Here is a 15,131-nt window from a genome sequence, read left to right as displayed (position 1 = left end):
TGTATTTCTGAAAAAGTTATTATTTTGCCTCTGTATTTTAAAGAGATTTTTTTCTGGGTAGCAAATTCTATGTTGGCAGTATTTTTATTTTAGTACTATCTTATCACTCTCATCCTTACTTTTTTAGACCGCACCACACAGCTTGCGGGATTTTAGTTCCCCGACGAGGGACTGAACCCAGGACCTCGGCAGTGAAAGCATGGAGTCCTAACCACTGGACAGCCAGATAATTCTGTCTTGCACTTCCTTGATGGTGTCCTTTGAAGCATGAAAGATTCAACTTATCTAGTTTCCTTTTGTTACTTGTACTTCTGGTGTTGTATTTAAGAAACCATTGCCTCAGTATCACAAAGATTTACTCCTATGGTTTCTTTTAAGAGTTTTATCATTTTAGCTCTGACATTTAGGTCTATGACCAATTTTGAGATAATTTCTGTGTGGGTATGGGGTAGAGATCCAGTTTTATTCTTTCAAGTGTGAGTATCTAGAGTGTTCTTTCTCTATTAGATTATCTTGGCATCCTTGTCAAAAATCAGTTGACCATAAATGTATGGGTTTACTTCTAGACTCTTAACCCTATTCCATTAATCTATATGTCTGTCCTTGTACCAATATTACACTGTCTTCATTACCATAGCTTTCTAGTAAGTTTTAAAGCCAAGATGTGTAGTCCTCAACTTTCTTATTCTTGTTCAGAATTATTTTAGCTATTCTGGGTCCCTTGCATTTCCATATGAAATTTAGGATCAGCTTGACAATTTCTTCAAAAGAAGCCAACTGAGACTTTGATAGGCATTATATTGAACTTGTAGATCAATTTGGGGAGTATTTCCATCTTAATAATATTGTATTCCAACCCAGGAACATGGGATGTCTTCTCATTTATTTGGATCTTCTTTGTAGTTTTCAATGAAAAAGTCTTGCACTTCTTTTTTAAAAATTTATTCTTAACTATTTTATTGTTTTTGATGTTATTGTAAATTTGTTTCCTTAATTTCATTTTCAGATTGTTTATTGCTAGTGCATTGAAGTACAACTGACTTGCATATTGTCACTTGCAGTGGTTAGGAATCTGCCTGCCAATGCAGGGGACACGGATTTGAGCCCTGGCCCGGAAAGATCCCACATGCCGTGGAGAAACTAAGCCCGTGCGCCACAACTACTGAGCCTGAGCTCTAGAGCCCACAAGCCACAACTACTGAGCCCATGTGCCACAGCTACTGAAGCCTATGCACCTAGAGCCCGTGTGCCGCAAGAGAAGCCACGACAATGAGAAGCCTGCGCACCACAATGAAGAGTAGCCCCCGTGCACCACAACTAGAGAAAGCCCGCGCACAGCAACGAAGACCGAACACAGACAAAAGAAAGAAGAAAAAATTGCAGGATTTCATTTATATCCTGCAACCTTGCTAGGTCTTGTCAACTACAAATAGAAATAATTTTACTTCTTTCTTTCTTTCCAATCTGGATGCCTTTTATTTCTTTTTCTTGCCTAATTACCCTGGCCAGTATCTCCAGTAAAATGATAAATAGCAGTAGTGACAGCTGACATCTTTACCTCATTTTTGATCTTAGGAAGAAAGCATTCAGTCTTTCACCATTAAATATGGTGCTATTTATCTGTGGGATTTTCATGGATGCCCTTTATTTATCAGACTGAGGACGTTCTCTTCTATTCCTACTTTTTTCACTGTTTTTACCATGAAAGACTGCTGGATTTTGTCAAATGCCTTTTCTGCATCAACTGAGATGATCATGTGTTTTTGTGCTTCATTCTATTAAGATGGTGTATTACATTGATTTTCAGATATTAAACCAAATTTGGATATATTCCCAGGATAAACACTGCTTTCTCGTGGTGTACCCCTTTATTCCATGACTGGATTCAGTTTGCTAGTATTTTTAAAGGATTTTTATGTCTATATTCACAGGGGATACTGATCTGAAAATTTACTTTCTTACAATATCTTTGGTTTTGGTATCAGAATAATACTAGTGTTACAGATTAAGTTCTTCTATTTTTTGAAATCGTTTGTAAAAGACTGGAATTGATTCTTTAAATGTTAGGTAGAATTTACCAGTGAAGCTGTTTGGGCCTGGGATTTGTGGGAAATTTTAAATTACTAATCCAATCTCTTTACTTGTTATAGGTCTATTCAGATTTTTTACTTCTTCTTGAATCACTTTCAGTTTGTCCATTTCATTTAAGTTACCTAATTAGTTGACATACAATTATTCATAGTACTCCTTTGTAATCTTTTTTTTCTCTAAGGTTAATGGTAATATTCCCTCTTTAACTTCTGATTTTAGTAATTTGAGGCTTCTCTCTATTTTTCTTTATCAGTCTACTAAAGGTTTGTATTTTATTGATCTTTTCAAAGAACAAAATCTTGGTTTCATTGATTTTCTCTATTGTTTTTCTATTCTCTATTTCATTTATTTCCACTTTTATTATTTATTCTTCTGCTAGCTTTGAGTTTAGTTTGCTCTTCTCTTATGATGGAAAATTAGAATATTGATTTTAGATTTTCTACTTTTATAATATAGGCACTTACAGCCATAACTTTCCCTCTAAGCATGACTTTAGCTGACCCTTAAGTGTTGGCATGTTGTGCTTTCACATTCATTTATTTCATAATATGTTTTAATATCCCTTGTCATTTCTTCTTTGGCCCATTCATTATTTACGAATGTGTTATTTATTTTCCACACATTTGTGAATTTCCCAAATTTCCTCCTGGTATTAATTTCTAATTTAATTCCATTGTGGTTGGAAATGCTCTTTGTTGATTTCAACCCTTTTAAGTTTATTGAGGCTTGTTTTGTGGCCTATCATTGGTCTAGCCTGGAGAATATTCAATGTCGGCTTGAGAAGAACATGTATTCTGCTGTTTTGGGGGTGGAGTATTCTACAGATGCCTGTTAGGCCTGATTGATTTATATGTTGTTCAAGTCTTCTATTTCCTTGTTGATCTTCTGCCTAGTTATTCATTCATTCTTTTTTTTTTTTTTTTTTTTGAGGTACGCAGGCCTCTCACTGTTGTGGTCTCTCCCATTGCAGAGCACAGGCTCTGGACGCGCAGGCTCAGCAGCCATGGCTCACAGGCCCAGCCGCTCCGCGGCATGTGGGATCTTCCTGGACCGGGGCACGAACCTGTGTCCCCTGCATCGGCAGGCGGACTCTCAACCACTGCACCACCAGGGAATCCCTATTCATTCATTATTGAGAACAGGATATTGAAGTCTCCAGTTATTACTGCTGAATCGCCTATTTCTCCATTCAATTCTGTTTTGTATGTTTTATTTCATGTATTTTCAGGCTTTGTTGTTAGGTGCATATATGTTTATAATTGTTATATATCTAAATGTTATAAATTATTATATCTTCCTGATATCTTCCTTTTATCATCATAAAATATTCGTCTTTGTCTCTAGTAACACTTTTGTCTTAAAGTCTATTTTGTCTGATATTAGTATAACCACTACAGCTCTTTTTTAGTTACTATTTTCTTGGTGTATCTTTTATCCATCCTCTTACTTTCAATGTATTTGTGCCTTTGAATCTAAAGTGCGTCTCTTGTAAACAGCATATAATTGAATCATACCTCTGCCTTTCACTTGGAGCATTTAATCCATTTACATTTAATGTAATTGCTGTAAGGTATCATTTATGTCTGACTCATTTTTATAAATTCTTTTTTCTCTGTGTTTCATTTTTGATAGCTTGTATTTTGTGCAGTCAAGTTCATGAATCTTTTCTTCTTTAACATTTAATATGCTGTTAGTGTATTTTTTATTTAAGACATAATTTTCACCTCTAGACATTTAATTTGTGCCTTTTAAAAAACATATTCTGGGCTTCCCTGGTGGTGCAGTGGTTGAGAGTCTGCCTGCCAATGCAGGGGACATGGGTTGGTGCCTGGTCCGGGAAGATCCCACATGCTGCGGAGCGGCTAGGCCTGTGAGCCATGGCCGCTGAGCCTGCGTGTCTGCAGCCTGCGCGTCCGGAGCCTGTGTTCCACAACGGGAGAAGCCACAACAGTGAGAGGCCCGTGTACCACAAAAAACAAACAAATAAAACCATATTCTAAGTATCTACCTATAGATAGGATGCAATTATAATAATTTTTAATGTCCTTCTTTACTAATTCTAATATCTGTGTCAGTTCTAACTTGGTTTTTATTGATGGACTGCTCTCCACATTATGCGTAAGATTTTCTTGCTTATTTGAAGGCATGGGAATATTCATTTGCATGTTAGACATTGTGACTGTTCCCTTGCTGGGAGATGAGTATTTTTGTATTTCCTTATATATTCTTGAGTTTTATTCCATGACATAGTTAAGTTCCTCAGAAACCACTTGATCATTTTAGATCTTGCTTGTTGGGCAGGATCAATGATTAGTCCCTGACTACTGATTACTCCCCACTACTGAACAAGATCCTAAATACTCTCTCCAATACTCTATGAATTATAGATGTTCTGGTCTGGCTAACAAGAACAGGCACTATTATTGGACCTCTGTGAGTGCTGCCACTGCTCCCTCTAATCCTCTCTGATGGCTTTTTCCCCAGTCTTGGGCAGTTTCCTCACATGCATGTACCAATCAGTAATCTGAATACTCAAGAGGACCTCTGGAAATATCCAGAGTTCTCTCTCTGTGCAGTTCTCTCCTCTTCAATACTCTGTCATGAGAACTCCAGCTTCCTTGGGTCCCCTCGATTCTCAGCTCCATCTCCTCAACCCAGGGATTCTGCTGAATTCCACCTAGATTTCCCCTTCCTGCTCCACAACCTGGAAACTCCCTCAAAGCAGTAAGCTTTGGCAATCATAGGGTTACCTCATTTGTTTCTTGTCTCTCAAGAATCAATGTCCTTTACTGCCTGATGTCCAAGGTCTAAAAAACATTATCTTGTGTATTTTGCTTTGTTTTATTTTCCAGTTGTTTCAGGTGAGAGGGTAAACAGGCAGTACCTGTTACTCCATCTTGGCCAGAAACATGTATCTTTTCCTGAGTTTCTTGATGACACCCAGGGGTTAAAAAATTGCTCAGAATTTTTTCAAATTCTGGGCACTGGGAATATACCTTATCACACATTGATACAATGGAATAGGAGGTACACAACATGCCCTATGAAGTATCCTTTCCAAAAGTGTTTAACCTGAATCTGAGGAATACTGCATCTGAGCCAGGGTGGTCCTCATATAAGCCAATACCTTACAACAGAGAGCAGTTCTTCTGCACCTGGATTCCTCCTGTCTCCAGAATTCTTGTGTCCAGCTCCATTATCTTTATGCCATCTATACATGAATTTATGTTACTCCTATAATGGCATACATAGGCACATTGATGAGGCAATATTTAAGCATGAATCCAAACCCAAGAGGAAGAACTTTCCTCTATTGCCCTAAAATAAATGCAGGGTGCTGACGGAGACAATGATTCATGCATTTCTAAAACACCCTGTTATCTTTACCACAAGAAATTAGAGCCCAAAGCATGAGCAAACTCTGGACTCTTTAAATTGTGGTATATGCTTGGATGACTTAATAGCTAGGTATTAGAACCTCTGTAAAGTTTCTAATGAGCAGAAAAACAGAAACAAAAATAATATTCTAAAATGTAACAATGATTATGATATTCAGAAATTCCTTATGGAAAAGTCAAAATCTTTCTGACTGTCAAAATCAAGTTTGGTTAGTAATGGGATGAGCCTAAGGAAGGATCAAGTCCCAGAAACTAGAATAGGGGTCTTAAACTGTGGTTTTTGTACTATCTACCTCAAAATTATTTAGGGATATACGTTTAAATGCAGATGTCTAAGCCCTGTTTCACAGAGTTACTGAATCACAGTCTCTAAGGGTGGAACCCCAGAACCTGCACGTTTACTAAGCACTCTTGGTGACTTTCATGAACATTAAAGTTTGAGAATGACTATAAGTAATCCCATTGGAACAAGGCAGGACATCAGGTCCACTCAATAGGCACCAAAAAGAAAAAATCCAAAATGCAGGCAAGACATGCTATCAAGGGAATCTGAGAGTAAGTAGAGGGTTCATGTAGACAATTATAGGAGTGGGAGGAAGGTTCTACAATGTCAACACATGGAAATCCAGAAGCGGAGTGATTTGTTAGGAGTCAGGCATTGGCAATAGGTAAAGTTTCAAACAAACTGATGATGGGCATCAGAGATGTAGCAGTTTGTAGTAAGGATCCAGTTGTGCAGACTTGGGTTTAAGGATTGGGTTCTAATTTCCATGAAGTTGAGGAGATCAAAATAGAACTCCAATCCCAAAGCAGGGTCAGAGTCAGATACAAGAACCTAAAAAATGCCTGTTACTGGAACCAGCCACAAGGACCAAGGTGAGAGCCTACTCCTTAGGGACAAGGTTAGCTCAAAGAAGGACCAGCACAGAGACTAATTTGATGCACAGCCACCAAGCAGCACAACTAGGGGCTCTTGGATTTAACTGCTCATGGCCTGTATCAGTCCAGGAGCTGATACAAAGGTTAGCTTGCCCCAGGCAACTAAGTGGCCCTGCTGAAAGGACTGGAAAAGACCTATCTGACCCAACTTCTCATCCCCTACTTGAATTCTCTTTCAGGCATAGCCTCAGGATGTTGTCACAGAGATAACAGTAGTTTTTCTCAGTAGTTATAATGATGGCAGTCAGCTGTGAAACAGGCTGATTCCTAAATAGAATAGCTCCCTGAGGTGAGCAAGGGGCAACTGGATTCTGGAGCCAACAGCAGGTTGTCTTCACCCCCAAGAAATTCTGAAATGTCACAGCCTAGGGTTGAGAACCCAGGTGTCCTGTGTTCAACTCTACTTTTCTTTAAAATAACAGATCACTTTTTCACTGAAAGAACAACTTTTTTTTTTTTTGCAGTATGCGGGCCTCTCACTGTTGTGGCCTCTCCCATTGCGGAGCACAGGCTCCGGACGCGCAGGCTCAGCGGCCATGGCTCATGGGCCCAGCCGCTCCGCGGCATGTGGGATCTTCCCAGACCGGGGCACGAACCCGTGTCCCCTGCATCAGCAGGCGGACTCTCAACCACTGCACCACCAGGGAAGCCCCCAAGAACAACTAATTTTTAGCTCACTATTGGATGAACTCATAAATCCTTTCTTTCATGCTTAAGTTCCTTCATGCTTAGAGACTGATATCTGTAAGGTGGTAGAAGCATATGCTGAATTCCTCCACTCCCTCGATGAAACCTTTTCAGCAAGTAGGCAGGAAGCAACTAGTAATCACTAACCAAGCGATTACTAATCTGGCAGATACACTCTAGGGGTGTGGGAAGTGAGTGAAGAATTGAGATAACTGTCAGAACAAATGCCAGAGAAAATCACAAGAAGGGCAGGACTGAATAGATCTAGTAGAGGCTGTTGAGAGAAGGCCAACCCCTTGTCAAGCTCATCTGCCCCTTTGGTTACTTACCACTGGCTGTCTCACTCCTGGATCTATGCGACTCCCTTGACACTCCTTCCCCAGCCCTGTGGGATGTTCCCCACTCATCCTATTCACCCACAAAGAAATACTCTCAAAATCAATTGGGTGGTGATTATGAGCCATCATGTGCCTGCTGTGCTAAAACGGATATAAGGCAATTTGGAGAAAACCTTTCAAGATAGGCTTTAAAAAAAATTCCAGTATATCTAGGAGTGGTGTCACTTCTAAGTTGAAAAATCAAAGTCAAGCTACAATCCTTTCATAATATTGGCTTGTTTTGTTTACAAAGGTGTTATATTTCTAAAGCAAATGCCATAAGAAGTATGAAAGGTTTACTCGATCTGAAGGGAGGAAAAAAGAAACAGGAACCATTTCAATAGTGGAACAAATGGACTTGGATTCAAGAACCGAATGGATCTGTAACGTTTTCTTGCTTTGCCCTGTGGAGGGGTCTATTGCTCTGCCTTCAATAGTTTCCTAAATGTCACTCTCCAAGGTCTCTGTTCACTTAAGTCAGATTTAGAATTATGGATGCAGAATACAGAAGATGCCTAAAATTCCATTCTTTAATTGAGGAAATTGAGGTCTGGAAAGAGAACAGAATTTCCCAAACCAAGACTAAAAGTTTTGTCTCTTGATTCCTAGTCCAGTGCTCTTTTCACTCTGTGGCCCTTCTTGATGTTACTTTTTTTTTAGTTTTGAAAATTACTTTTCCAACCTACTGGGACTAAAGTTTTTCAATATCTTCCTTTAATTGTTGTATATCATCTACTCCCCATTTCTGGTTGTTACCTTTATGAGGGAGAGGGTGTTGCAAAACATGGAGAATATTCTGATAATTATACACTACAAAGATAATCTATTTTGTATTAAGAACTAGGAATAATTCATTAGAATAAATATCATTGGATCATGAATTGTTTAGATAAAGTTCATTTATGATGATCAATAATGTCTGACAAAGGGGGGAAGGAGTATTGAGTAAGGTAATAACTCACTAAAATATAAATAATATAATTGGTCTAGGTACTGTTTAAAAGAGAAACTTAAAAAGAATCTGAAAGGGCTTCCCTTGTGGCGCAGTGGTTGAGAGTCCGCCTGCCGATGCAGGGGACACGGGTTCGTGCCCCGGTCCGGGAAAATCCCACGTGCCGCGGAGCGGCTGGGCCCGTGAGCCATGGCCGCTGAGCCTGCGCGTCCTGAGCCTGTGCTCCGCAATGGGAGAGGCCACAACAGTGAGAGGCCCGTGTACCGCAAAAAAAAAAAAAAAAAGAATCTGAAAAAGAATATATATATGTGTATATATGCATATATATATGTGCATATATATATACCCACACATATGTATAATTGAAACACTTTGCTGTACACCAGAACCACTGCTGTACACCAGAACCTAACACAACACTGTAAATCAACTATACTTCAATTTAAAAAACAGCAACTTAGATATAATCTTTGAACCTTGGATCTTAGGGAAGTGGCATAATGTGGCAGAAAGGACACTGTCTTCGAATTCAGAAAATTTGGGTGACCATCTGATTACGTAATTTACCAGCTGCATGATCTTAGGTAAATCAGTTGAACTTCCCTAAGCTTAATTTTATTACGCATAAAATGTAAACAGAAATCTGGGCTATTTCAAAGGGTTCTTAAAAGGATCAAATTAAATAATGTATGAGAGAGTGCTATAATTCAAAGATCAGGGACTATATGCACCATGATGGCAGGGGACCTAGTGTGTTGTTTTCAACAGTGTATTCCCAGTGTATTCCTAGAACAAAGTCTGGCATAGTAAACACAGTAAACACAATAAGTATGTACTAAATAAATGAAGGCAATGATAGGAAAAATTTCAATCTTATCATTATTTTCTTACTGGAATGTTTATGGTAGGATAAAGATGTTTATGGTAGGATAAAGCCAAGTATCAGAGTAGAGCAGAAGTGAGAGAAGCAAAAAAGAAGGAAAGAAGGATTGGTGTCACATCTTTCCTAAAACAGAAGCAGAGGTGGTAGAATCAAAGAAAGGATGATCAAATTGAACAATCCCAAAATTTACCCTTTTTCTTTCCCTGCCCCATTCATCCCACCTCTCAATCCATGAAAATTAATCCCAGTATTAATTTTTTTAAGATTGCTTTTGGGCATCCATCTCTTTAATTTTGGTCATTTTAAGCCATTACATTCAATGTTTTTATTGAAATCTGTATATGTCCTCTCTTTGGTCATTAAGAACAGTGCTGTTTTTAATTTATATTGGATGTAACTAATTCAGAGTCCTCCCTCCTCCTTTTTCTTTCCTCTTCTCTTAGCCCTCTCCAAAGGCTACAGTGGCCAAGGGGAAAGACAGCCAACTGCATGTGTTCCTTGAGAGGAAAATCAGTTCAGTTCTTTCCTTTCTATTTCAAGCTCTGAATGATCCTAGCTAAAAGTCCTATGGGATAGGTGTCTGGTTGAAAATACATCTCACTCTGAATTACCCTTCTTCAATTTTATAGATGTGCTCCATCACACACACACAGGAATTTTATAAAAATGTTTTTCTCTGCCACAGAGGTCAGGGTTTTACAGGCCTTTGGGGAACAGGTAATACACCCAAATGTTAGCTCAACTGAAGAACCATGTTTCCCCACTGGAACACTATGTTCTTGGTACTTGGCAGACTTTGGGAACACCCCAAACCACATGTACTTTAGAGGATGCAGACAGGTCACAAAATTAAATCATTCTAATCTGGCCAAACACCCTCAACCTACTTCTAATAAGTTTGAATTAATTGATAGCCTCCCCCTCCCCCAGTCACACTTGTTACAGACAATCCAAACTGGTTTTAACTGAATTCAATAAATTCACCTACTTTTTGCCTTCACAAACACAACTGACAGGAGCAAACAGAAACATTTCTATCTTTAAGGAGCAATGCGGTAATAAGACTTTGGACCTTGAAGCTTACAGAAGACTAATGAGATAATATCTAAATGTGTTTGAGCTGCATGTGTGAAAGGCTTATGGAGATAGAGAATATGATAAACAATGCAAGAAATCTTTGTGTTAGGAAATCTCTTGTCTTCTGGAGGACAAGAGTATTAAATAGTACTTTACAAACATGTACCAGCTAACCACATCTGTCAACTCTAGCCCAGGTAGGTTAAAAAGTCCTATTATCCCTATTATAACAAATAAGAATCTTGGTTTCCGATTAAAGGTTTTCCAAGAAAATGCCAACAGGAATCACGGCTGTTAGGAAATGCTTTCATTTTAAGCCAAGCTTCCAACTTCAATTTCAGCTCTTGGTCAGTCTTATCAATGTGAAATCACGAGTCCTAGCCCCCTCCAACTTTCCACTCAATTCAAGCCAAATGCATCCCTGTGGGATTCTCTTGCTATCCTAAACTGAGAAAAATCACAAAGCACACTCTCTTTGGGGTTCTTGAACCATCAAAATACACTCAGCAAATAATGTTCTCAACACCGACCACATAATGGACTTCAATAACCTAAGAGCTCAACTCAATTATCTACAAGGCTTCAAGCAAGTTCCTTCGTTTAAAAGTACACAAAACCTTTATTTCTTCCCATGTCATCTTTTATTCCTAACAATGATAAACTGATTTTTTTCATGAAGTCCGCAAAATAACAAATGAGAGAAGAAATTTAGCAAAGAATATTCTGATGGAAACTTCAAAAACGTTTGGCATATGCTCTTCTCACAAGTTCCTAAATACCAACAAATCTCCCATTTGTTTGTTTAAAATCAGTATCATTTCATTTTTCAGAATCTTACTTGAAAATAAGTCATTACCTCTTTGAACTCACCCAATCTTAAAAGTTTTCCAGAATCAAGTCACAAAATTTCTACTAGAAAAATCAAAAAGTCTCAGAACTGCAAAGAACTTTGATATATGATCTGATTTAGCCCTTGTCTATAGACAGGTGAATTTGGTTAATAGCATTAAAATTGATGACCTGTGGACAATGGGCCATGCTTGACCTTTTGGGATATATACAAAGTGGTAACTCCCTCACCCCAAAGGAGTTTATAGTCCAGTGATATGTTTCCTGAGCACATCACTTGGGTGAGAACCTATGATTGTAAAAATGAACAATATCAGGCTCCACCTCAGACTCACTGACTCAGAAATTCTAGATATTCACCCAGGAATCTGCATTTTAAAAAGCATCCTACATAATTCTTATGCACAATAACATTTGATAACCACTGTTCTGGTAGGTATGAGAGATGTGCACAAAATAATATTAATACCAGTCAGAGAAGCACTGAATAACAGCTAACAAGGACAATAGGATAAGGATAATAATATCTTCTAGGGACATAAAAAAAATTAGATCAGCATCTTCCCTCATTAATGCCAGATATTTATCAGAAAACTCTTAAGTCATTTCTTAGCCTTACCCAGACATTCTTCTAAATTATATTCACCACTAAGTTAGAGTGTGAGCTATCAATTTTATAATAAAAACCCTTAGTGCAGAAACTTAAAAACCTCTAGTGATCTACCATTCTCCCCAAAATGTCTAATACGTTTGACATTTAGTTTGATTTCACTTAGCTCACGAACCACACATTTTAGCCTATTTTCTTCCCACGAGGAGAGTAACGTCCATAAGGAATAGTAATTCTCATAAGTTTTTCCTTTGACAGAAATACAAAAACTACTAAACATAAAGAAAATTTGAATTCAGAAACAGGAGAGATATTTGGACTTTAAGAATATAAGCTACTAGTAGAATTAATTGGCACAGATGCTCTACAAGACCTAGCACTTTGTACAGAAAAATCACCTAGGGAGTGGATACCAATGCAGATTTTAGAATAGTCTGATTTGGTAGAAGTAAGATGGCTGACTGAATTTTTAACAAGCACCCCAGCTGATTCTGATGTGAATTGTTTTGAAACATTCCAGGGATTTCAAGATTTCAGGAAGCCAAGCTCATGTCTAAACCTCCCTTTGAGTCTAAGTCAATACATGAAAATGGTAGATGGTCAATACATGCATATTTAATTAAAGTACCCTCAAAAGGGAACAAATATGGAAATTCAGTTCATCAAATCAGAGCCCACATTCTGTAAGTTAGACCTGGAGGATCTTGCTTATATGGTAAATTACTGTCCTCCAGAATAGGAGGCACACGTGGTACAAAAGCAGCTCAATGTAGGCTTTTGTTGTTCCTTTTAGAAAGTATATAAAATATTCTGATCACCTACTTTTAAAATTAAAAGTATGCTGAACCATGTGTGGTAAGGGCTATAGTTGACCTAAGGTGGGGTAAAGGAGAATTATTCTTTTGGTCAGCAGGAACAATTAGAGAAATATAATTCTGAGGATCATATAAAATAAAACCAAATTGAATCTGTCCCTGATTACTCCTGATGTTAGGACTATAATTTCCTCATTCCCACAGGAATTAACTATGGACAAATTAAACACTTGTCGTATTATCTAATAACTCACAGAGAACTGAGAGGTTATCCTTACTTCTTTTGGTGGGGGGGACCAGAATATGATTGGTTTCTGGAGTTGTAAGCTTTCTGTGAGTCTAGGAAATATGATATATATATATATACGCAGACATAAATATATATATATTTAAATATAAAATAAATACCTATAACATGTTATCTCTCAAATAGTCCACAAACCTGTAAAAGGAGCCCTGCATTAGTACTAAATGACTGCATGACCTTGAACAATTTATTCAGCCCCTCAGAGGCTCAGTTTTCTCAGCTGTAAAATGGGTACCCAGGTTGATATGGGCCCAGGCTCTTTCCACTTAGCCATGATGCTCCTCACACCACAATCCCTAACTGAGGTTTATGTGGGAGGATCACTAGAGATAATTTTCATAAAAGTGCTCCGTAAGCTGGAAAGCACTCTACAGGTGAAGCGGATTATTATTAGTCTTTTATGAAGCCAAGCTATAAAGATGCAAAGTGACCCAGAAAAAGAAAACAGGGTAGACAAACCTGAAATACAACACCTATAGTGCCTAGAACATTACCCTGTTCATGGCTGGTAGGTGCTTAGTAACTATTGAGTAAAGAAAAACACAAAACATAGGTTTGTGCCTCCACCATACTAGGTATGATACCAAGAAGGAATAAATATACGCAAAATCAAAGATAGTTTGATTCAACCATGTAAACCACAATGCCCCAAGAGTCTAAGATCTTCAATTAAAAATTACTTCATATGAAAGAGCATTAAAATGTAAAATATGACCCACCATTTACAAAGAAATGGTTATGGTCTTACCTCTTCAGTATTTCAGATGCAGCCTCGTAGGGATTGCAGAATCTGGGTGAGGTGGCTGAATTTTTTCCCTATATCTGAGAGATCTGCATAATCATCCTAGCAACCTTTAAAAGAAATAACAAATTCTATAGAATATTGGTTACCTAAGCTCTGTTTTGGATCTGGGAGGCTGATTTTTAGTGACAGCCAGATTTTAAGCAAACCAGATTCATCCCCTAAGCTCCCCTCCTCAATACACACACAAAAGGAGACTGGGTAGGGGTGGAGGGGCAAGTGGGGAAGAAGTTATTTACTTTATAAAACAATTCTTTATAAGAGTCCTTTCTCAGTTTTCTACAATATTTAAATGTGATCTAAGTTTAAATATTCAAATTACATACAACTTTTGACATAGACAGCTATTTGTGGAATGAGGCAAACCCAAACTAGGAAACAACAAATTGAAAAATACAGGGGAAAAAAATGTTTTCTTCTGCATGGGCTTTAATTGCCTCCCCCCCCATTGCAAATGTATTTTTATGCTGGGTAACATTACCAAAAACAGGGGTGTTTTTTCTATTGTTGAAATGAAACAAACAAGTTTGCCTTCAGAGCCACAAAAATGCCCAACTATTAGAAAAAACGTTTTCCACTGGCCGGTTGCCTCTCCTATCCCCATGCAATCTTTCCTATTGGCCCCTTTTTCTAGGAGGGCCCCTGAGGCTGTCTGATGGAACTGATTGTAAAACCATTTTGCGCAGTGAGAACTAATTTCTTCAAAATCTCAGAGACCGCCTAGAACATGCCCGATCTTTGGCAGAAGTGTATGTGTTTCCTCAGTATCTGATGAGCTGTACGCTGAGTAACTGACCCAGGGTTGCTGGGTCTTTATTTTAAAAAGAGATGGGGCGGGGGAGTGTTTTAAAAGATTTAGAGGAAGCAGCTCTCGTCTCTCAAAATCTATTCATTTAATGTATTTGTGTTTTGGGAAGGGGCAGAAGAAGAGGGCTCAGTGCAAAAATCTCAACCAAACTAAACCTTTCAAAATGAGCGAAAAGCATTTAAGCTCTGTGTTGAGAAAGTAAGCATCACTTGCATGAAAACCTGTCCCTCCCATCCAAAAGCTGCCCCGTGTGGGAACTGTCTCCTGCGCTGCCCTTTTGGCCGGCAATCTTGGAGCAGGGTCCGCGATGGCAAAGGGAGGCAGAGGCTCCTTGAGAACAGGCCCTGGCTTTGTCTCATCCTGCTGTGTTCCTCTCCTCACAGCCTCCTTTCTCACATACTAGGTGCTCAATAAATGTTTGTGGGACGCAGGAAGCGAAAAATCCGAATCTGCCCCTACGCCCCAAGGGCGAATGATTGGGAACGCAGGTTCCCTCAGAACCACGGTCTCCTCGAGTTAACCGAGGCCACCTGACC

At 38.6% G+C, this 15,131-nt stretch overlaps 1 long non-coding RNA gene across 1 annotated transcript in view; it reads right to left on the bottom strand.

Annotated features, from left to right (window-relative positions):
• The window catches only part of LOC137215129 (uncharacterized), a 230,257-nt gene that overhangs the window by 214,750 nt on the left and 376 nt on the right, over nucleotides 1-15,131 (bottom strand). The window contains exon 2 of the long non-coding RNA XR_010939167.1: nucleotides 13,734-13,837. This is a non-coding gene — a long non-coding RNA (uncharacterized lncRNA). The remainder of the gene's footprint in view (nucleotides 1-13,733; nucleotides 13,838-15,131) is intronic.

Source organism: Pseudorca crassidens, chromosome 20, assembly GCF_039906515.1.
Source record: "Pseudorca crassidens isolate mPseCra1 chromosome 20, mPseCra1.hap1, whole genome shotgun sequence".
Lineage (NCBI taxonomy): Eukaryota > Metazoa > Chordata > Mammalia > Artiodactyla > Delphinidae > Pseudorca > Pseudorca crassidens.
The sequence above is the reverse complement of the archived record's forward strand: the minus strand, read 5'-3'. Positions and strand labels throughout refer to the sequence as shown.